General features: G+C 43.1%; 1 long non-coding RNA gene across 3 annotated transcripts; it reads left to right on the top strand.

The window, feature by feature from the left end:
- Positions 1-3,567: 3,567 nt before the first annotated feature.
- Positions 3,568-8,058, top strand: LOC138961592 (uncharacterized). Of its 3 annotated transcripts, XR_011454242.1 has the most exons (5): positions 3,568-3,723; positions 4,222-4,320; positions 4,537-4,629; positions 5,949-6,046; positions 7,196-7,454. It is a non-coding gene; the product is annotated as an uncharacterized lncRNA (long non-coding RNA). The 3 variants fall into 3 exon arrangements; XR_011454241.1 differs by lacking the exon at positions 3,568-3,723 and having other exon boundaries at positions 4,053-4,320; positions 7,196-8,058; XR_011454243.1 differs by lacking the exons at positions 3,568-3,723; positions 5,949-6,046; positions 7,196-7,454 and adding an exon at positions 5,566-5,605 and having other exon boundaries at positions 4,053-4,320.
- The last annotated feature ends 16,304 nt before the right edge of the window (positions 8,059-24,362 follow it).

Below are 24,362 nucleotides of genomic sequence, written 5' to 3'. Positions count from 1 at the left end.
GATGCCTGTGGTCTCCCACGGCGAAGCTAAAACCGCGATTTGTAAAAATGTAATAATATCGCATTTCACAAAGTAACACATGCCTTTTATTTTTATTATTATTTGTTGTTTAGAGCCTCTATGCTGGGTGGTGGGGGTGCTTTGGGCCGGATAGGTACAACATTACGAGTTTTAGCATGACAAAGAAAGAAGAAAACATTTCTAATAGATCCCATGACTTCGGGGTAGCGCGACTCTGTTGCTGCTAGCTTTCCACTGGGAGGAAGCGACCCGAATTTCTCAGCGATGGGACAATAAAGTAATGAAAAAAAATATTTAAAAAAATAACAGATCCCATGACTTTGGGGTAACGCGACTCTGTTGCTGCTAGCTTTCCACTGGGAGGAAGCGACTCGAATTTCCCAGCGATGGGACAATAAAGTAATGAAAAAAAATATTTTAAAAAATAACAGATTGGACAGCTCCAGTAAACCATGCCTTTGAGTCCGGCTAAGTTTTTGTCGCACTTCTTTCAGCACCATAGACGAATGCCTCTGAGTCCAGCATATTTTTTGATGAAGAATACGATGCAATCATTGTTTTATCTGTTGACGAAAATTTTAAAGGCACAGTAAGCCTACCGTAAACCATCACAGATACTGTCAGGCTTTTAAACACACTACAAACAACCTTCCATTTGAACGCTCACCAAACGGGAACATCCTAGGTGCCCTACGTAAAGAGCGAGCAATTTTTAAAGAATTACTTTTGCGGATTGTCTCAGAGACAATCGGACCGTGGTGCGTTTTGGCCCTAGACCTAACTTTTAAAATCTAAATAATAAATTGACAGCTTGTTACACAAACATTCTTAAATCATAAAAGAATTCTTTTTTCATCAAGACAAGATCAGTACAATTCGAAGTTTTGAAAGTTTGAAAAAAGAAAAGCCCGGAAGCAGGGTCACGCAAGGTCGTGGTTCTCGTAGCAGACAACGGTTTATGCCTATCGCCAGTTCCTCTGAACAGTCAAAAGCCATCGCTAGAGTTCTTGTGAACCACAGCCGTTTGTTTCGTGCATAGTCAGAGGTACATAATAACGTGCTATTGCAGATAAGCTCACATCGAGTCGCATTCAAATTACTAACTAACGACTACATTGTGAAAAAAGGAAACTAGATCACACGGGTTCACGATGGCTCAGGGGTAAGATAAACCACGCAAAAATAAATTCTTTGAAAATTGCTCGCTCTTTACGGAGGGCACCTAGGATGTTCTCAAGCGGTGAGTGTTTAAATGAAAGGGTGTTTGTACTGTGTGTAAAAGCCTGACAGTATCTGTGATGGTTTACGGGAGGCTTGTTGTGCCTTTAATGACAACTAAAATGAGAAAACTCTTTCATTATATTTAAAGCTTCAGAGCTGCAATGCAATCCCATAGTCCGGACTGTGTCAAAGATTGCTTGACCAAAATGTCAACCAATTTAGTTGACAAATGAGGGCGTGACAGTGCGGCCTCAACTTTCACATAAAGCCGGATATTACGTCCTCAAAGACATTTATTCAAATAAAGAAAACAAATCCGTCTGGGGATATCGTACTCAGGAACTCTCATGAACAGTTTAATGAAGATCGGTCAAGTAGTTTTCTCTGAATCGCTCTACACACACACACATACACACATACCACGACGCTTGTCTTGTTTCCCCGTCTATTTTTCCCCGTTCCTTCTCTCTCCTTCTTCTTCCCTTTCCAGCTCTATTCTTCTTCTCTCAACCAACTTTATGTATCCAATAATTTATTTATTTAGTTATGACTGTTTTTCCGTCTTGAGAATGCATGTGCCTGTAGTTGGTATGAGTGAGTGCGTCGCGTTCTCGCTGTGCGTCTGTCTGCGAGTGTATGAGTCCGAGTGTCTTGGTCCTTGTCGACTTGTGTTTTGTATAATTTTCACTATGTATTGTATATTTTGTAAGCGCCTAGGGCTATATTTAGATTAGGCGCACAAATGTTCATAATAATAATAATAATAATAATAATAATAATAATAATAATGTTAAAACATTAATCAAAACCTGACTAAATGTAGAAAGAAGCAAAAATCATCATGAGATACCCGGGTGCCTGGGTGCCTTTCAGGAAAACATGTCCGATTTTCCGACACAAGCGTCTCAACTGCTCTGGAGGGTCGCTGTGCTCGCCAACTGGTTTGTTTTGGAATCAAGCAGGGATCTTCGAATTTGAAGACAGTCTCGCTGGTTTCAGAAGGAGCCTGAAAAAATGCCTGTCGATTACAAAAAGTAAAACACAAAGAGGCGCATCAAAGCACGCATACACCTCTTCTCCAAACATTATGCATGTCGCACGGTATGTAACTCCTCGTATTTGCCTTACATTCTTGTCATACGAAAACACGTGCATTGTGTTCGTTAAAAAAAATTCGTGGACAGCGCTCCAATACCCAGTGTCAAACAGTTGTTCTGGTTGTGTGGGTCGGCTGTCAGCATAGAGACATGAATTTGATTGGTCGATAGTTATAGGCAAAGCACATGGTCTTTGCACTTGTGAAATCAAACAGTGAACGCTTCCCCAAAATAAAACTTTTTTTACATCTATTTTTGTTTCTATAACTTTTTTCCCCATGGTTCATTCATCATCTGACATAACTTTTTAGCGAAATCTAACCATAAGATTATTGAAAAAAAAGCAAAAATGTAGACGACCACCTTTAACGTGCGAACTAATGAACTCCAGTTAAATAAGGGAATCCTTGTGTTTATGCCAGTGTTTCGACTCTTTTCTCTTGCATCTACAGGTAGGTCTACCTCATGTGTGGACATTTCGGCTAGTTTCGATGTTTTGTGATTGTGGACGATGTCTCTGTCTCCAGAGCATTTTTCTCTCTCTAAAAGGTCATACTTTAAAGCTGGATTCTATTCTCGTGATGAAAGAAAATGGGACAGAAAGCTAAAGAACATCGCAACATTCAGTCTTTCATTTGTTCTCTCACTGTAAATAAAAGTAAGTAAACAATTCTTCTTCTTCTTCTTCGGCGTTCCAGGATTTTTGGCCTCAGGTCAGACTCCAAGTTTTGTAGCTTGAATAAAGCTGGTGGTCAGGATCAGGGAGTCTTTGGTGCCCCAGAGTTGCTCCTGCAGTGTGGCACCGGGGCCAGTGATGTTCTGGCTTCCTGGTGGAGCGGGCAGGTCTGCAGGATGTGCTCCGGGGTCTGTGGGCCTGTTTCCCACGGGCAGTTCGGTGTGTGCGACAGACCAAGGCGGTGCATGTGGGCACGCAGTCGACAGTGTCCAGTCCGTAGGCGGAAGAGGATGGTCTGCTGATGGCGCTGTAGGTTGGGCATGAGGTGCACGAAGCAAAAGTGGGTGACAACCAATGGGAGATCTGCCCGAGTCGGTCCGCTCCCTCCCGGTCGGGGTGCACGAAGCTTTTTTCCCAGGGTTGCGTACCGAATAGGAGGCTCCCGTTTGGACCAGCTAGCTAGCAGCCCCACTCAAAGGGTGTTGGCACCCAAAAAAATGGCGACCGCCTTTTTCGAAATGACGTTTTCGGAGAATTTACAAAAACAACGCCCAAACGAAAAGGTAGAATGGTGCCTTCCGTTCGATTTCAAGTCATGCTTTTCACATTTCCAAGCAAGATAACCGCTGAGAGTGCAGAAACGCCGCTGTTCGATTTTGAAATCTCGAATCGCAGACGACCTTCGCTTTCACAGTACAATCATAGCAGGTGAGGCAGTGTTACTCATTTCGATCAGCTCGTTTTCGTATTTTTTGTGCATTACGATCATGTAAAATTATTGGAATCAAAGCAGGAATGACTAAGGCATGCAAATGCGTTGATTTTGTCGAAAGCTGTACAGTAGTTAGCTAGATTCTTTCTGTTGAGTTTGTTTGTATGACTGAATTTCGTCTTCAAAATCTTACCACTTCTGTGATTTTCATTGTTTGTTTAGCTCATCGGCAGGAAAATCGTCAGGCAAAATATCAATCTGTTGAATGATAACGTTAAGATAAGGGATGTTCAAACATGTATCTGTTTGTAAACACAAACGCAAGGCCAGATCTATCTGCTTCATTGACTGCCAGATTTTCATTGAATCTTCAAACTGACTCGTTTGCAGACTCTCAAATTAGATCCAGTGTTTGTATTCTTAGATTCATGATTGACCATTCAGGCTGTTTACGATGATGACGTTGTGTTTGTTTATGCTGATGCAATCTGCAGATCAAAGGGGACTGACCACAGGCTGACCCAGTGATCAATACAACTTGTGTTTACCACTCAACATTTCCTTCCACCTATAACTCAAGGGCAAAAATAAAGGTACATGCTTGTGGATTCATTAGCCTATGCAATTCATGTCTCTGAAGATCAAGATAGTTGTGAGCTTTAACTGATTATGCTTATTAATATCAGCACCATCCTCACCCTATAACACTCTCATGTCCAACTAGCACTGTAACCAACCTTCAACCCTGCCCCCACCCCCCCCCCCCCTATCCTTGCCCCCTCTCTGCATAATTATGTTCAATTTTTCAGAATGACCTTGTTATCACTCCAGCGTCTGACCATGGAGTCTACAGGCCATAGTCTCAGATGTGATGGGATCAAGAGGATGCCACAATGATCAAGGTAACTTTGCAAATACTCAAACAGATCTAAATGCAGAAGGTGATCCACAAACATGTTTGCTTAAACATTACAAGGTTACACCCAGAACAACAGCTGGCCTTAGTTGCTTACTAACTGCAAGCAACAAAGACCCTCTCCCCCTCCCCTCTTCCACCTGCAACATATATTTTCATATCCATATCCAACTTTTCCATTGCCTCTTATGTTGTATAACTGTTGATATTTAACAGTAACAAGTTTCTGTTTTCAATCAATGGCTCTGCATTTACCCTGTACACAAACACACACACACACACACACACAAATGAGACAATGACAAAAGGTGACGTTTTCATGTCAGTATGTCCCAAATGACATCACCGGTACATTTTTCATTCTATCTAATCTGTTTTCGTTCTATTTTTTCTAATAACATGCGTTAACAACTGATTGCCAACTGGAATGGAAGAGCACAAAAATTGTAACTTGATATGTAGTTTCTCTGGAGGGAAAACATCTTCCACTTTCATGTCAGTGTGTCCCGTGCAACATACATTTGCCAAACAGCTATGCGTAAGTAGATTATTTGTTAGTGGTATAGAACATACTGATCAACAATCAAAGTCAGTTTTCACATTCATGTTCTACCTATTTCTTATATGTTTATTCTTTTGGCAATGGTGAAATGTCAGCAATCGTGTGTCATTCGGGACAGTAGACATGACACCTGACCTTTTGTCACTGTCTCAAATATATTCACAATCTCTCTCTCCCTGTTTTAAATTCAGTCATTTGAATCACTAACACTTAACTGGGGTTCAGTTACTGAATCTGTGATAGTGTTATTTGGAGTAAGATTATTGACTTTTTTGCTGCGCCTGTTCTTCTTACTGTTTTTCCTATCCACATAATTCGTTTTGTCCATTAAAATGCCTGTTTTTGTTTTAATCACTACAGTATGTGTCCATATAGTTTACGCCTGAGATGTGATGGGACCAAAATGTTTCCCGAATAAAACAGGTAACTTTTTGTTTACCTGATCTGTGTCATGCAGAAGTTGGTTCACATTATACATTGCAGTGTTGTTGTCTTCCAAATACATTAAACATTGTACCAGTCATTACATTTAAATGACAATGCTGACTAATATCAAACCTCCCCCGGTTCCCCAACTAGCCTTCTCACATCCCCCCCCCCCCCACCCACCCCACCCCGTCCACCCCCCCCCCCAACTCATTAGATCACGAACACCACACTAATAAAATCATATATACTGTTGCTGCTGCTAAAAGTTGTTGTGACTTGTTCTTCCTCTGTGTATATGTTTTGTGTTTCCACAGAATGCAGTTCTTCCATGCGCCTCAACGTCTATAGATCTATGGAGTCTACAACATTGTCTGAGATGTGATTTGAGCCACAGCATGTCAGAATGATCAAGGTAACTTTTTAAACACATATAGCTGATCAAACTGAAGAATTCAAACACACAGTTTCAGTGGGTTTTTTAATGCATAAAACATTGCAACAGTCAGGGGCTTTCTCCCAATAAAGATTGTGAGGTTTTCTTTGCAAGTTGTTTCGCTATGCAGAGTGTGATGTTTTTGTTTGTTTGCTGTACTAAATGAAGATGCACAGATAAAAGAAAGTCTTGCATGTAGAGGAAGGAATATGCTTTTGGTTTTTGACAAGACAAATTTTACTCATTAGAGCTTAAGTATAAATTCCTTACATTTTGAACCAAAATGTCAGACATCACAGATCTCTCAAATTAAAAAAAAAATGAGGGCATCATTCTGACTTGAACATATACCACACATTTGATAGCCTGGTTATGTTCTGTGTATAGTGAAAACATTTCGCTCAATGAATTTGACATGTTGACAGCAGTGTCTGTCATGAAATGAATAGCTCATCCTTCAATCTCCACCAAAAGAAGTCAGACGTATGTGCCCATGTTAAAATAAAGTTTTATTTTTCACATGTAAAAACGTAGACAAACATGTGGTGTCTGATATACTGGGTAACATGATGAGGAACGTACCTTTAAAGGCCCAGTCCTTATTGTGAAAGCAGTTCTGCTCAGCTGGAATTTGGTGAATTTGTTTTTTTTTTACAAGTTTTTTGTTAATGAAGTGAATTCGCAAAAAAAATAAAGGATAACAATTTGTTGTGCACACAAAGCATTCACTGATTCAGGCTGTTGAATTTTGTCATGTGTCTTGGGAAAGGGGAAGTCTTATTCTACGTAAAAGCATCGCCAGGTTTGGGTTGAGCCAAATCGTTTGCATGGAAAGGACTGTGCCTTTTAAGGACGCATGGATTTTTCATCTATTCAATTGCAGGATAACAACACAACACCGAATAGTTTCTAAGCTATTATTTCTTTTCCTTTCTCGAGTCCCACGAAGTTCCCAATGCTAGGGCATACTTTTGTATAGAAGCTGTTCGTGGAAATGTCATGTAAGGTTTTACACTGGCGAACATGAATTTTTCAGACTGGCTAAAATGAAAGAAGTATGCATTCTTGTGTTTTGTTTCTGCAAGCGGTATCATTTTCCTAATGTTATCTGATTTTGATCTCTTACAGTTTTTACCGCTAGGATATGTACAATGGGCTAATTAAACATATACGCCAGCCCACATTGCAGAACAGGATATGAACAAGGTATGTAGCGCTGTTTGCATCATTCGTTTAAATTCAAAAATCAGACTAATTTGCCTTCTTTGGCATTATGCATAAGAAAATTCATCTTTATTTTTTGCAATGCTGACTGTAATTCTGTGTGTGTGTGTGTGTGTGTGTGTGTGTGTGTGTGTGTGTGTGTGTGTGTGTGTGTGTGTGTGTGTGTGTGTGTGTGTGTGTGTGTGTTTTACTGATATATTGTAATTTATTAATCGGCTGAAGACGACACAGTTTCCAACTCCCCAGTGAGACTTCTTGAGTCAGTTGCATGCAAGAAAGTAAGGGTATTTCGTATACTTCATACTTGGTGTACATTAATTTCAGCTTCGGCATGACTAGTCCCGAAAGATGCTATTTTGTAGGTGAAATGGTCTGACTTTGGTTGTCTTTCGAAAAAGAATCCAAATTCGGGGATGGACTCAACAGTTCGAGGTTTAAAATGGAGCGGTAGACTAACGAACCCGATTTAATTCTTCAAGATTGATATTTTTGGGGTTATTTGAAGGACGTAGTATACCATAAACAACCTTAGACAATCAGTGACTTGAGTACAGCCATTACAGGCAGGAGGAGGGCATCCCCATAGAGGATTGCGTTCCTGTCATCGGTTAATTTTGCGCAAGTGTGACTCTACCATGAAGGGGTCATTTTTCCAGTCAATCGTGTTCGGCGAATATCTTCATGGTTGTTGTGCATGAATTTCACTTTGTTCATCACCATTCCACGAAGTTTCCTGTTTGTAGGTTTCATGGTCCGATTTTTGACTCACATGCGAAGCAAAAGTGAGTCTATGTACTCACCCGAGTCGTCCGTCCGTCCGGCCGGCCGTCCGTCCGTCCGTCCGTCCGTCCGGCCGGCCGTCCGTCCGGAAAACTTTAACGTTGGATATTTCTTGGACACTATTCAGTCTATCAGTACCAAATTTGGCAAGATGGTGTATGATGACAAGGCCCCAAAAAACATACATAGCATCTTCACCTTGCTTCAAGGTCAAGGTCGCAGGGGCCATAAATGTTGTCTAAAAAACAGGTATTTTTCACATTTTTCCCATTTTCTCTGAAGTTTTTGAGATTGAATACCTCACCTATATATGATATATAGGGCAAAGTAAGCCCCATCTTTTGATACCAGTTTGGTTTACCTGGCTTCAAGGTCAAGGTCACAGGAGCTCTTCAAAGTTGGATTGTATACATATTTTGAAGTGACCTTGACCCTGAACTATGGAAGATAACTGTTTCAAACTTAAAAATTATGTGGGGCACATGTTATGCTTTCATCATGAGACACATTTGGTCACATATGATCAAGGTCAAGGTCACTTTGACCCTTATGAAATGTGACCAAAATAAGGTAGTGAACCACTAAAAGTGACCATATCTCATGGTAGAAAGGGCCAATAAGCACCATTGTACTTCCTATGTCTTGAATTAACAGCTTTGTGTTGCATGACCTTGGATGACCTTGACCTTGGGTCAAGGTCACATGTATTTTGGTAGGAAAAATGTGTAAAGCAGTTCTTAGTGTATGATGTCATTGCTAGGTTTAGTTATTTGATGTCAAGCATGTGAGTCGTATGGGCTTTGCCCTTCTTGTTTAGCTTCTTTCAAAAGTGTTCCAAAGTACCCCTCCATTTAACCTGTAAACTCACAAACAATGACGATGAGACAGAATGCTAAAGCACAGATCCTTTTATTTAACAATCTATATCGTCCTCCATTTTTTTTTTAAATGTTGCTGTGTTGACAAACGTTCTCCGAGCAAACGTCTATCTAATGTTTTTGTCATCACATTGAAAGAATTTCTTCTGAGTAGAATGAAGCTGAATTAAAATGTAAAGAAAAAAAAGACCCATTGCTCAAAACATTAAGAAACAGGATGATTTTGGTTCGGTCGTAGACCTAAAAGCATTACCGAGGGATTCATTCGAGGCCAGTGTATCAGTGCACATTGAAAATCTGTGAAACCTCAGATATAACTTTATAAAACAAACAGAATTTTGATAAAAATAACCAAAATTCACAGGATTTGTGTGTGTTTTTTTTGCATCTCCCTCTTCACCCAACCCCAACCCTAATTGATGTGCCCTAAAAGCGCTCAAAAACAGAGACACGTTAGTTTTTCGCCTCAGTGCTTATCCACATTTACAAATATTGTATCATTTATTTTTGGTCACTGCCCGTCCCTTTTCTGATAATTATAGTCAAGTTTTCTTTTATTTCCCTTGGATTCCCGATGGCTCCACGGTAAACACCATGATCAGCGCATGCGCACTAAGGCCACTGAAGTCACTTTCCCGAATCTATTTATAACCTCCGACACAGTAGGGTAAATGACCGAGACGGCTTCGTGCACCGCGACCAAGTGGGAGGGAAAGACCCAAGTCGGTTCGCCCCCAAGAAGGTGACAACTCTCACCAAGTTACCACCCAATGGTTGTCACCCGCTTCGATCTTCGTGCACCTCAGCCCAGATCATCAGATGGCAGGCTGTGTTGGGCATTCCAGGTGGTTTGGTAGTGTCTTTTCACCAGGGTTTTGGCTTCACTGTAAGAGACTGTTGGTCTTGTCTGCTCCAGATGGCTGCCAGTCTTGGCCAGTCTGTCCGCTTCCTCGTTCCCTGAGAGGCCACAGTGAGCAGGGATCCACTGGACAGCGACGTTTGTGCTCCGGGAGAGAGTACAGAGAAGACGCTGGGTGTCTCGTTCCAGCTGCTCTTTGGGCGACTGCAGGCTTTGGACGGCGGATCTGCAGTCGGTCAGGAAGACGGCGTGAGAGGGTGGGTGTTCGCTGACCAGGCCAACTGCTTCTCTGAGAGCGGTGAGTTCTGCCCGGTAGTTGGATGACAGCTCTCGGCAGGCAGGGATCTTAAAAGGGTGTGTCCGTCTGGGTAGCGTACCAGGATCCCGCTTCCTCCGTTTTTGATGGCACCATCTGAGGATCCGTCAGTGTAGATGTGAGTCCATACTGAGGCGTTGTAGTCCTGGTGCATCATCTCCAGTGTGAGGTTCTTGTGGACTGTGTCCTGCTGCTCTCTCTTGCTGGTCACTCCTGGCATGTCAGTAACAAAGAGCACCTTGCTGAGCTGGCTGTTCCACTCTTCAGCGTCTTGGAGGGGCTCTTGTTCTTCAGGGGTGCTGGTTTGGGTTCTCTCTAGCTGCTTGGCCAGATGGTTGAAACTGCTTCTTTTCAGCCTGTTCTTCGTCGGCTGTTGGGTGTGCTGGTGTGCTGGGTGAGAGGGGATTCATTGCAGCTTCTCGTACTGCACGATGACCTTCTCTTCTCGTCGGTGATCCAGGGAAGGGAGTCTGGTGGTGGCTTCAAGGGCGTGTATGGGCGTAGTTTTCAGTCCCCCTGTGATGATGCGCATGCTTGCGTTCTGCACTTTGTTGAGCCGGCTGGTGTTGCTCTTCGCAGTTGTGTCCCTGGCTGCTGCTCCATACTCCATCACAGGGCGGACGTGTCCCGTATACACCTGTCTGAGGATGTTGCTGCTGGCTCCCCACTTTGTGCCAGCCAGTTTCTTCATGATGGAGAGTCTTAGCCCTCTTCTCTGTCTCTTTGATGTGTGAGTTCCAGGTGAGTTTCTTGTCTAGCTTGATACCTATGTAGGTAGGGGTGTCTTCCTGTGGTATTGCCTGGTTGTTGATGGTCAGTTGGAGGGTCTCTTTGGAATTGGAGAGGGAGAAGCAGGTGGCTACGGTCTTGAGGCTGTTCACGGTGATGTTGAGGGCCTCCGACTTTGGCGGTTGCGGTGGACTCGGCAGCGCTCCACATCGTAAGGTCATCAGCGTGTAGGGCTCTGGAGATGTGTCTGGACAGACTGTTGGTGATGTTGATGAAGACGACGAAGAGGGTGGGGGATATTACTCCTCCCTGGGGGACTCCTTCCCTGATCTTCACAGCGTAGCTCAGGTTGCCGTCAAGCTTGACTCTCGCGGTTCTGTGGCACAGGAAGCTCTTGATCCAGTTGAACATTCGTCCAGCGATTCCTGCCATCAATAGCTTCAGGAGGTGGCCTTCCTTCCACACCTTGTCGAAGGCTTTGGAGAGGTCAATGAAGGTGGCAATGACTTTCTTCTTCTCCTGGAAGGCATTCTCTATTGATTGGGTGAGGTAGATCAGCTGGTCTTCAGTACTCCTGTTCTTCCTGAAGGCGGACTGTTCATTGGTGATCAGGTTGTTGGTTTCCAGGTGCCACATCAGCCTCTTGTTGATCATGCGCTCGAGGGTCTTGCCGAGGCAGCTGAGTAGACTGATCGGTCTGTAGCTTGTCTTTTGCTTGTCTTTTGCTTGCGGTTCCTGTCCTTCTTCAGGATGGGTATGATGGTGGCCTCTTTCCATGCTGAGGGGAAGACGCCGGATCTCCACGACTGGTTCAAGAGCTCAAGAAGCTTAGTTCTGGCAGCAGGCCCGAGGTGCTTGATCATCTCATTGCAGACTCCATCCTTTCTGGTTCTGTGGCACAGGAAGCTCTTGATCCAGTTGAACATTCGTCCAGTGATTCCTGCCATCAATAGCTTCAGGAGGAGGCCTTCCTTCCACACCTTGTCGAAGGCCTTGGAGAGGTCAATGAAGGTGGCAATGACTTTCTTCTTCTCCTGAAAGGCGTTCTCTATTGATTGGGTGAGGTAGATCAGCTGGTCTTTAGTACTCCTGTTCTTCCTGAAGGCGGACTGTTCATTGGTGATCAGGTTGTTGGTTTCCAGGTGCCACATCAGCCTCTTGTTGATCATGCGCTCGAGGGTCTTGCCGAGGCAGCTGAGTAGACTGATCGGTCTGTAGCTTGTCTTTTGCTTGCGGTTCCTGTCCTTCTTCCGGATGGGTATGATGGTGGCCTCTTTCCATGCTGAGGGGAAGTCGCCGGATCTCCACGACTGGTTCAAGAGCTCAAGGAGCTTAGTTCTGGCAGCAGGCCCGAGGTGCTTGATCATCTCGTTGCAGACTCCATCCTTTCCGGGCGCTTTCTTGCACTTGAGTCTTTTGATCGCATCGACGAGCTCTGCCATGGTAAGATCTGAGATCATTGGTGGGGCTGCGTTTCTCTGCTGTCGGAGTCTGGTTTCAAGTTGTTCTGCAACTTCCTTCTTTCTTTGGGGTGGGACTCTGATGGTGCTCTCGGTCTCTCACACATGCACTCGTACACACACACAGACACACAGACACACACACACACAAGGAGATTTGCTGCTCTTTTTCCAGTGTGGAAGGTTCCGCTGTCTTCTAGTACTGTAGGTCCCCGCGTGGCCATGCTGTCTTCGTTTAGAAATTTAGTGAGACGCCAGAGTTTCCCTGTGTCTGAATCGAGGCCAATGGTGGAGGTGATTTCCTGCCAGCTTTGTTGCAGTTCTTGTGTCTTGGTCTTGTTGAAATCCTCCTTCAGTTGGTTGTGCATGGTCGTTGTTTCTGCGGATGGGGACTGCTCCATGCTTTCTCTGGCTTCTGAGAGTCGCTGGTGCAGGCAGGCCAGCCTCTGACTCCAGTAAGGTTTGTAGTCCTTCCTGAAGCCACGGGGGATGGACTTTCTGGCAGCCGCTAGGATGGTCTGTGTCAGCTCTTTTACGTTGTGGTTGATGTCCTCTGTGAAGGTGGTGTTGCGAAGGCTTTCTGCATGGAGCTGGTACTTGGTCCATTTGGCTTTCTTGAAGTTCCAGCTGGCTTTCTTTCTGTGGTATTCCAAGATGGTCTTCATGTCAGCAATGGAGAGGGTGATGGGTAAATGGTCACTTCCTCCCAGTTGGTCGTTGACAGTTTTGGTGGTCCTTTTTTCAACCTCTTCTGTGGCTATGGCAAGGTCAGGGGTTGAGCTTTTCTTCCAAGCTCTGGAGTAGTAGGATGGCTTGTCATCTGGCTGGTTGATAAGGATGAGCTGGTTGTCGGTCATCCAGTCCTGTATGTCTTCTCCTCTTGCGTCAGTACTGTCGTAGCCCCATGCTGGGGAGTGGCCGTTGAAGTCGCCAACGATGAGATGTTTCTCGTTTGGGAGCTGGATGGTGTGGAGGTCCAGCTTGGTGGTAGGTGGGCTATAGACGTTGGTGATGGAGAGTTCTTCTCCCTGCAGGAAGGTCTTGATGGTGATGTACTCAAGGTCGCCGTCTGCCGTCTGTGCCGTCATAGCTGCCGGGATGTTGTGTCTGACTAGGGTGAGAACTCCACCCTTGTGTCCGGTCGGCCGGTCCCGTCGGAAGGTGTCATAACCTCTGACGAAGAATCTGCGGTCTTCTTTCAGGTGGGTCTCCTGGATGCAGATAATGTCGATGTTGTTGTCTCTCAGAAAAGCCTGTAGCTCTGGTTTCTTTCTCTGGACGCCTTCTGCATTCCACTGCACAACCCTGATGGCTGTCGCTGGATGTTGAGTTCGACCAGTCGCTCTACTCTGTCTTCCCCTGGTTCCCGAGTCAACAGAGGCGCCAGTCGCTGAGGTAGACCCCCTTGAGGCTGAGGGTCCGGCACCGCTCCCGCCTGGCAAAGGTCCACGGGAACGACACCATATCAAAATATCTGTCTGAATCTGAGGCATAATCCATAGTGGTGGCGTGCGAGCTCGTCTCCCATGAACTTAGTTTAGGTTCCCACACTGTGTCGGAAACACAGTCAGCATCGCTCCGACTTCGTTGGGGGGTGGTTTGAATTCGGAGTGTCCTTCTCCTAGACTGGTTGCCTGCCATGGCTGATGAGTCCGGTCTGCCCATGGTTTGAATTCAGAGTGTCCCTCTCCTAGACCGGTTGCCTGCCATGGCTGATGAGTTCGGTCTGTCCATGGTTTTATTTACATGAGTATCCTTCTCATGCCCCTTATGACTCGAGGAGAGTTAGCTAATATTAGTCTTGACCTCTCTCCGTTGACCTGTCCAGCATGCGAGACGCTACCAGAAGTGTTGACACTCCTGCTGGCATAGCTCTCGTCAAGGAATCAGCCGTGTGTGGAGAGTAAACGATTCAAAACTGATTACTACATCCTATACACAGAGAGAAACACAATTTTTCATCCCATGCAGCGCCAAGACCGAAACCAAAGTAGGTTTACAGTTCCCAAGCTTTGTTTACAGTTCATAGTCAAAAGTGTGTCTTGTGTTTGCCTTCTTTGAAAACCATTATGTATGCCAGCACCTTTTTTGTGACGCTGTGGCAGAATCTCAGTCTGAATTGATGCCGAATATCTTAAAAACATTGATGCTCGGACAAAAGTCTAACGGTATGAGCATTGATCTGACTGACTGGCTGACTCATTAGTCTCAACGTCCTCTGAGGACCAATTGGCCTGTCTTGGGACAGGTAGAATTAATATGCTACATGCAGGGACAAAACACTGGACAAACAAACAAAGAACACATATGATCGCGTTATAGTTCTATTAGTCTGTTGTTGCGGTATTTCAAAATGGAGATGGAAGTAAAGATTTGTTGGGGGTTGTTGCCTTAGTGTACGCGGAATGTGATTGGACTGGAGCGGTTTTGTAGGCTTATTTGCTTTTTGAGTCACTTGAGAAAAAGTGACTCTATGTAATCGGTCAGTGTTAGTCTGTCCGGCCGGCCGGCCGGCCGGCCGTCCGGCCGGCCGGCCGGCCGTCCGTAGACACCACCTTAACGTTGGACTTTTCTCGGAAACTATCAAAGCGATCGGGCTCATATTTTGTTTAGTCGTGACCTCCAATGACCTCTACACTTTAACGATGGTTTCGTTGACCTTTGACCTTTTTCAAGGTCACAGGTCAGCGTCAAAGGAAAAATTAGACATTTTATATCTTTGACAAACTTTTCTCGGAAACTATCAAAGCGATCGGGCTCATATTTTGTTTAGTCGTGACCTCCAATGACCTCTACACTTTAACGATGGTTTCGTTGACCTTTGACCTTTTTCAAGGTCACAGGTCAGCGTCAAAGGAAAAATTAGACATTTTATATCTTTGACAAAGTTCATCGGATGTGATTGAAACTTTGTAGGATTATTCTTTACATCAAAGTATTTACATCTGTAGCCTTTTACGAACGTTATCAGAAAAACAAGGGAGATAACTAGCCTTTTCTGTTCGGCAACACACAACTTAACGTTGGGCTTTTCTCGGAAACTATAAAAGTGACCGGGCTCAAATTTTATGTGAACGTGACTCATTGTGTTGTGAATAGCAATTTCTTCCTGTCCATCTGATGCCTCATATAATATTCAGAACTGCGAAAGTGACTCGATCGAGCGTTTGCTCTTCTTGTTATTTATGTAGAATATTTTTAGACTTTTGTTTAATGCCTAAATAACTGAATAAACAACTGACTTAATAAGTAAATAAATACATAACTCGAAAAAAATAACAATATTATTTTAATCTTCCTCTAGACAAAGGAAAATATTGAAATAACTAGCTAACGAAATATATCAGAATGGGGAACTTTGGTTCAGGTAGGTGGGCAGTATGTGTTTTAGCCTTGATTAAATCGAGCTATGATTTGAGTTTTAGGCGCTTTGGTTGTGGGGTGGGGGGGTCGGTGGGAGAGAGTATTGAGGGGTGGCGGGACGGGCACACCTGGGAAGGAGGAAAGGGAAGGAGGTTTTCAAAACAGATGTCCTATTTCAGCCGTATATATTGAGAGACACAGGCTTCCATTGTCAGGCTTCCATTGAAGCGTGCAATGTATATCTAAGAATTCATGGGGTTTCCGTTTGTGTTCGTTGACAAGGGTGTGTAGGTTGTGGAGTGATTGGCAGCGGTCAAAGAGGTGTAAAAAATATTAACTTTCCACATTCACAGAGACGAGGAAAGAGCTTGTGAGCGCATCCATCCGTGCGAATTCTGCGAAGTATTTTAAGGAGGGGGGTGGGGAGTGTAGGCTGTTTTGTTTTGTTTGTCGGGGCAGAATAAGCCAACCATGGGCATCGCCTTCTGTTTTTAGTTCTGTTTCCCAGTGACGCCAGGCAACTTTGGCCATTTTGTGTCGTGCTTCCGTCTTTGTTAATTTTAGGTCATGAGTTGCTGTTTGATCTGTGACGGCCTCTTTTGCTGCTCTGTCAGCCATATCATTGCCTCTGATCCCTGTGTGTGAGGGGAAGTACATAAGGGTCAGTTCTGTTCCAGAGGCAATGACTTGGTGACAGAGGAACAATATTTCCGTCTGAAGCTCTTCCCGGTTTCTGGAACCATTTTGTAGAGCAGTCAGAGCTGATTTTGAGTAGGAGAGAATCACGACTCTTGTTGGGGGTTGAGGGAGGTCATTGACATAATGGCATGCTTATAAGATGGCGTACATTTCTGCAGTGAAAATGGACACATCCTTGTTGAGTTTGATTTATTTTGGTAATTTTGAGGTCAGGAATGATAAAAGCACAGTCAGCTTGGCCATCATTTTGTTTTGAGCTGTCAGTAAATATTTGTAGGTTATCTCTGTAACTGTTTGACATTATTTATTTTACTATTGATGGGACAAGTACAGGGTTATCTTTCTTTGTTATACCCAGATCATGATCAGGGATGATAATGGGGGATTCCATGAACTAAAAGGGGAAGGGGTGAGTGGGAATGTGGGCCATCCTACCTGGGTTTATCTCATTTTCTTGAAATATCGGTTGAACATACTCTGCTAATGGGGTCGTTGCTTTGTATATATATATATATATATATATATATATATATATATATATATCCCATGACCTCCCTTCTTTGTCTCTGTTACTTCAGTATGGGTATATATGTTGTATTTTTATAGCTCAATAAATACATCATGGACTCCAAAAAATATATGATAGTGCAGATTCCGATTTGGGCAAAGGACTACTTTCCTCCCGACCTTTGACCTCGCGCCGAACAATGTGACACATTTGTATGAAGTTCTAAAATCGCATTGCACGGCTCAGAAAACCATATCAGTTGCACGCAAAAATGAATCTCAGAACTGATCTGATGTATGAGATGCAATAAGCAAAAGTTTCTTTCATTATGAAAGCAATGCAGGTCGAAAAAAACGAACATTCAACTTACAAGATAACCAGATGCTAGCGAACCAAAACAAAAACACGAGTACCCTCCCCTTGCATCGTTAGCAGACGACTTTTGAGAATCTGTCGGTAGTGTGTTTTGCCGGTGTGCGCCTTCAGCTATCAAACATCGGCTGTTTCACGTGTTTTGCGAGCAAGTCTACTCTTTTGCCTGGCTCTGCAGTAAGTCCACATATTTTTCCGTAATCCAGTCATATTCCTTCAAAATGCAATCAATCGGCGGTGACAGACGTGTCGGTCGCGTTTTCCTCTCACCCATACCAGTTTAAGTTCATCCATGCAAACACACTCGCAAAACAGTTTATCACGTAGATACATTTCAAATAGGGAGCAAATGGTTAAATCTAAACCTACATATTTGTTCCCTAAGATTTGCTTCTCTGTCAATAAGCCTAATTACACACGTTCGAGAAAAACAACGTGGAATCAATTCTGAATCGAGTAAGCCAAATGGGTCCCAAACCCGTTTCGCCCGTTCTGCCGACCTGAAACGCAAAACAAAAGAATTGTGCGCTTCAACTAAATTAATTTCTATTCGACTTCATTACTTTCTTGCAACTTATGAACCTTTACTTAAAGCTTTTAAATGGTCTGAAAGTAGTGTTACCGCGTACTTATCGATGCACTCATTCGTTTTATTTTTTCAGCGACGGTCACTTAGTTTAAGGTTGCAAAAGGGCTAAGTCTCGCTGGCAACAGTTTTACCCTGCACAGATCGCAACAGTGCCGCTAGTAGTCTACACTTTGTGTTTGATGGTAGAATGGGATATACAGATTACAACACTCGTGGTTTTTTATATGGCTTGTATTTCAGTCAAGACCCAGCGGGAATATCAATCGAGAGACACTCGCCAGAGGCTCGTGTCTCCCGATGATATTCATCCGCTGGGTCTTGACTGAAATACAAGCCATATAAAAAACCACTCGTGTTGTAACCTATACATATATATATATATATATATATATATATATATATATATTTAAGGTTTTGGTAAGGGGCCGAGGTTATTGTGTCAAACTCAGCAGTGAGCTCTTCGTTCACAGCATTATCAACGGTACTGGCTCTTGATATATACTGGGCCGAATTGAGTCTTCTTTCTTCATCGATGGGCAGTCAGCCAGCCTATTGATACACTAGTTTGTTAATACAGTATTTTGGGAGATCAAATATGATTTTGAGTGCAGCCATTTCGGCTCTTTCCAATAATTGTAGATTCGATTTTCATGCAGCAAAAAATGCTTCTGGACCATAGGTCAAACGGGATCTTATAATGGCTTTCTTAATGTGAAGCAGGCTGTCTTTATTTGAGGCCCAGGTCTCTCGTTTTAACACTTTGAGGAGACTAAGTGCTTTCTTGGTTTTGCCGACAAGGTTTGTGATCTGTGGCCCCCATGTTAGGTTGGGGTTGAAGGAGACGCCAAGGAATTTGACTTGTGTTTTTACAAGATACAAGAAGTTTATTGTCCTCATCAATACAAGGAAATTTGGCATGTGTGTGGCTCCAGGGGTGTATTGTTGATGGTAATTGTGGATTTTTTGTGTACCTTCTTTCTTGTGACAACCATAAATGTTGTCTTTTTGGCGGCGATTTCAAAGCCGTTTGTGTAGAAATACTTGACTATTTTGTCTACTGCGTTTTGGTATCTCTTCAGGTTGGTTCTGTGTTGAGTTTCTCTTGGTTTGTGATTTGACCACAGAGCCAGGTCGTCCGCATACAGTGAAATCACTGTTCCATCCGTCCTAGCTGGCTTTGTGAATGTCACGCATCATGATGCTGAACAATGTCGAGGCAATTACACTGCCCTGAGGGACTCCTATGTTGACATTTCATTGATGAGCCAGTGCTGGTGGTGGGAAGGAAGATGGAGATTGAGCAAGTTCGTATCTGTGGGATATTCTTAGGATTGGATAACTAAATGGATTGATGCATGTCATGTTATGACAAAGTTTTTGTCAATTAGTCAAGTGAACGTTTTCTTTAACATTATTTTATGAAGCAAGAACACCACATATTTTTGTGTGATTTATATACAGTGGACCCCATCCCCTACCCTTTTAAGACCTCGAAAAATGTGCGAAAATCAGGTCTTAAACAAGAAGGGCAAAGCCCACACGACTCACATGCTGAACAGACCTTGATCTTTCTTTCAGAATAATTTTACAATAAAACTGAGAAAAACAATATTTATTCAGTAAAGAAAATAATTACAGAAAACTAATGCCATTGTGAGTTGCACATTCAGTAATTGCATCCAAGTTATGGTGCATACTGTGTCAAAAGGTTCTCCATCCTAAAATACATTTAAGAATATATACATTTCAACTTTGAAGGACCCTGTGACCTTGACCTTGAAGTGAGGTCAAGTTGCCAAACATGTTTCTGAAGATCTAATGTATTTCCCTCACACATATGTAGTTTTGGAAGAGTTATTTTCAATAGTTCAAGGTCAAGGTCACTTCAAAATATAGACATTTCAACTTTGAAGGACCCTGTGACCTTGACCTTGAAGTGAGGTCAAGTTGCCAAACATGTTTCTGAAGATCTTGTAACCATACACCATCAGGCCACAATTGGTGTTGATAGACTTAATAGTGTCCAAGAAATATACAATGTTAAAGGTTTCACAGACGGACGGGGGGGACGGACGCCCGGACGCCCGGAAGGACAGGCGGACGATGTCGGTGAGTATATAGACTCACTTTTGTAAGTATAATGTATTTCCCTCACACATATGTAGATTTGGAAGAGTTACCTTCCATAGTTCAAGGTCAAGGTCACTTCAAACTATGTATACAATCCAACTTTAAAGGACCCTTGCGACCTTGACCTTGAAGCAAGGTCAACCAAACTGGTGTCCAAAGATAGGGCTTACATTGCCCTGTATAGCATACATAGCTAAGGTTGCCATTCTTGATAACTTCAGAAAAAAATGCGAAAATGTGAAAAATGGTCGTTTTTAAGACAACAATTACGGCCCCTGTGACCTTGAACTTGAAGTGAGGTCAAGTTGCCGCACATGTTTTTTGAGATCTTGTAACCATACACCATCAGGCCACATCAGGTGTTGATAGACTTAATAGTGTCCAAGAAATATCCAACGTTAAAGTTTTCCGGACGGACCAGGGACGTAGCACCCGGTAGGGCATGTAGGGCGACCGCCCGACCACTTTTTCCGTAAAAAAAAAAAAAGAGAGAGAGAGAGAGAGAGAGAGAGAGAGAGAGAGAGAGAGAGAGAGAGAGAGAGAGAGAGAGAGAGATCTACCAACAGAACACCCCACGTAGTATTCACGCGATGGCATAAGGTCGGTTTTTTGGTTGGTTTTTTTGTGTGTTAGTCTTGGTCAACTGCTGGAATAGGATGACGTCTTATTTTGACGAGAACGTCACACGTGACGAGTTCCGTCAGGCCATAAAAGTATTGGCGCCAATTTAGTGAAAATTGCTTCTTCGTCCGTCTGCTCCCATGAGAAACAATGGAGGTAAGAAATGTTTTGTATATTCTGTGTGTGAAGCTGGGGTCAGACTGAGGGGTGAGTGATTGTGTGTCAACCGTAAGTACGCCATAACAATTGAGTAACACAGTAACTTGTGGGGTTAACAGTGTCACATGAAACAACATGTAGAGAGAGAATTGAACAATGGACACAAGTGTGCATCCTGGTTGTGATGGATCGAAAACGCGCTAAAAATATTCTGACAAATCCCTCTATTTTTCAGTCATCACTCAGGCTGCCAATGTTGATGGCTGGACGGATCAATAAATTGCTTGTTTAGAAGTAAACCAGTTTGTCAATCCTTGCTTTTTAACACACTAGACAATAATGAAGACGAAAGCAGACCTGTTTACCAGTACGATTTGGGCGTATTTTGTACGCCAAATTTTTATCAGTACGCATAATACGCGACACACGCACAAAATACGCATAAGAAAAAGTCTAGAATACGTTTTCCGGTGTTGGTGTGCTGATTACAGGATGGTACAACTGATACCGGTTTCGGTCTAAGGGAGATAACTATGACAGCGAATCTTCAGCTGTGGAAACCTCGTTCAGTTGTTGGCACGTGCGATCGTCTGGACAATCGTGGGCCAGTGCTGATTACGGGATGGTACAACTGATACCGGTTTCGGTCTAAGGGAGATAACCATGACAGCGAATCTTCAGCTGTAGAAACCTCGTTCAGTTGTTGGCACGTGCGATTGTCTGGACAATCGTGGCAAAATGAAGCGGAGAAATGTGCCAGTTTCGGATGACTGTACCAAGTCTAAACAGCAGAAACGGCAGATTTTCTTGGAGAAATTATACAAGAAAGAGCCAGGAATTGTTGAGTCTTCTTTGGAAAAAAAGTCATGCACACTGCAAGTATTGTAAATCGGATTTCTCCGTTGCCCACTGATGCCGGGAATGGGAAAAAGTCATGCACACTGCAAGTATTGTAAATCGGATTTCTCCGTTGCCCACTGATGCCGGGAAATATGACATCGAACGACACTGCAGTTCCAAAACTCACATGGACAATGTTGCTGCAAAGAAATCCGCTGACAGCTGCCAAGGAATTATGAAGTTCATTCCCGCAAAGCAAATCCTGCCAGAAGAAAAGCCTGTAGTCCGTGCTGAAGCAATGTTTTCAGAGATGATTGTAAAAATGAACTTGCCACTGTCAACCACTTTTGTGAGAGTAACACAAGTATGAAGACAACAAGATTAACTTTTGAGCAAAGCCAAAGGGGAGAAGACTGAACAGATGCAGCTGTCAGTGGCAAGTTCATCTTTTCATTATCAATCTGTTTGGAAGACACTGGTTATAATGCTACAAACTGACAGGTAAATACAATTGTTTTATCCCTGTTGTATTGGAAGGAGTTAAATTCTGAAGGTGTTCACAAGACATGCAATTCTTACACAAACACGTTTGCACCCACGCGTACATTTTCCCTAGCGCATATATGGCTTTGCTTGCAAAGTACACCAACTTTTTGAAAAATACACTCAACTTTTTTGGAAAGTACTCTTGCCTCGGGTTTAGGGTAAACAGGTCTGCGAAAGTCATTTGAAGTAAGTGCTCATCACATTCAACGTATCGGAATTTAGATATAAATGTAAGTCGATTGATAATCACTGATACATTCACCAGCCCGTTGTTTGGTGGAGGATGGAAAGATGATTAGGCCAAAAAAAAAAATTGTCTGTTTAGGGTAACCCGACCGACCCTATCGATTTGGCGCCGACCCAAAAACTTTTTTTTGATTTCAAAAAAAAAAAAAAAGAGGTAAAAATGCTTAAAAGAGACATTTGGCGTTTCTTTCTCTCCCTTTCTCTCTGTTTTATTTATACGTTAGTTTTGAAACATGTGTTCATCAAATATAAGAAGTGAATGTTCAGCCAACATAGCATTTACAAAAAAAAAAAAAAAAAATAAATAAATTTACCTACCTACCGACCCTACTTTTTTTGGTCATGTTACCCCAAACAGACAATTTTTTTTTTTTGGCCTTAGATGGAACTGAGCTCAGAAGGCACGAAATCGCATCATGTTTTCTTTCTTTTTTAGACCATTACAAGGGGACGGGAAGGGGGGGGGGGGGGGGCGGTAGTGTAAGCCCCATATTTCCTTAGCTGTCTCAGCATTTTGTCTTCCATTTTTTTCCGCCCTACCACTTTTATTAGGCGTGCAACGTCCCTGCGGACGGACGGCGGGACGGACGGACGGACGACTCGGGTGAGTACATAGACTCACTTTTGCTTCGCATGTGAGTCAAAAAGTAGGAAGTCTTCAAATGGGCTAAACTTTACAGAGGTTATGAACAAACCAAACTGGATTGAACGGTAAAAATAACATGAATATAAAGCTGCGCTCATGAATTGCAGTTATCAGTGTTCAATGTGTTTTGTTAATAAAATCTAACTTTTAACAAGAGGCGAAGCCTTCAAGGCTCACGTAAGAAATCGACAAACAGTAACACAAACTCAATCACTCCGTCACACATACACACACACACACACACACACACACACACACACACACACACACACACACACACACACACAGTAAGCATATAGGTGAAACTGTGCAAGAAAGCGAGACACTAGATCTGCCAACTAGTCTCGGCCCGCTCACAATAACAATGACCGAGACTTTCAGTAATTCCTTCGCGTGACGTCTAACCCTCTTACGTCATAATGTGACGTCTTCAAATGTTAAAGTTTCTATCACACACGTCAAACACTTTTGACCGAGACGTAATCTTCTTATGCGAGCTTTATCCATAGACTCGGAAATGTTAAAGTTTCTATCACACACGCACGCACGCACAGACAGACAAAAGTTAGCATCGCATTGGCTATTAGTACTAAACTATTAGTACTTCTTCAGCTAACATATGGCACTCAAGCAATTTATTTAGGTCCAGTTCTTTTATCAATACCTTACGAGCACCATTGGTCATTGTGCAAGTAAATTGTGCCGTTTCTAAATTTTGTGAAAATTCCTGAGCTAAAGTTACTTAAATTTTTCACGTATGACTGACAAAATGTTGTATGCTTCTACTGCTCGGACTCATTTCCAAGTCTTTTTTATGATCAAAGTGTCAACAAATCTTCAATTTCGTCCCAAAACACTTTTAGGGAATCTCCTCTCTGTATATTGACAAACCCTGCTCATACATTCGTTCAACAAATCGAATGATCTGTTTCAATATATGGACACATTAACAAGATACAAGTTTACCAAAACTCGAGGCAGAAATCTAGCCAAAACTTAAGCATACTAGAAATCCAATATCGTTAGGTGAAACGCTACCATTCCCCTCATACATGTACCTTCCAATGTGTGGTATGCCAGTATTGTATGAGTGATTTAATTGTTAACGTGTTGAATAAAGGTTGTATGTTGTCAATCCCTCTATTCTTTCTGCCCCTTGTCTATATATTTCTATCCACTTGCCTCGACATCTTGAGAGCTCGTGCGGGATAAGCGTAGCACCCTGTGGTGAGAAAAATGTACGTTCTGCAGGGTGATGTGACTAAATCCCAGAACGTCAAGTCGACCAGCACCAGTTTTTGTCTGTTTGAACTGTGATGTTTGTAGATTG

The sequence above is a fragment of the Littorina saxatilis genome, linkage group LG3 (genome assembly GCF_037325665.1).
Source record: "Littorina saxatilis isolate snail1 linkage group LG3, US_GU_Lsax_2.0, whole genome shotgun sequence".
NCBI classification, from domain to species: Eukaryota; Metazoa; Mollusca; class Gastropoda; order Littorinimorpha; family Littorinidae; genus Littorina; species Littorina saxatilis.
The sequence above is the reverse complement of the archived record's forward strand: the minus strand, read 5'-3'. Positions and strand labels throughout refer to the sequence as shown.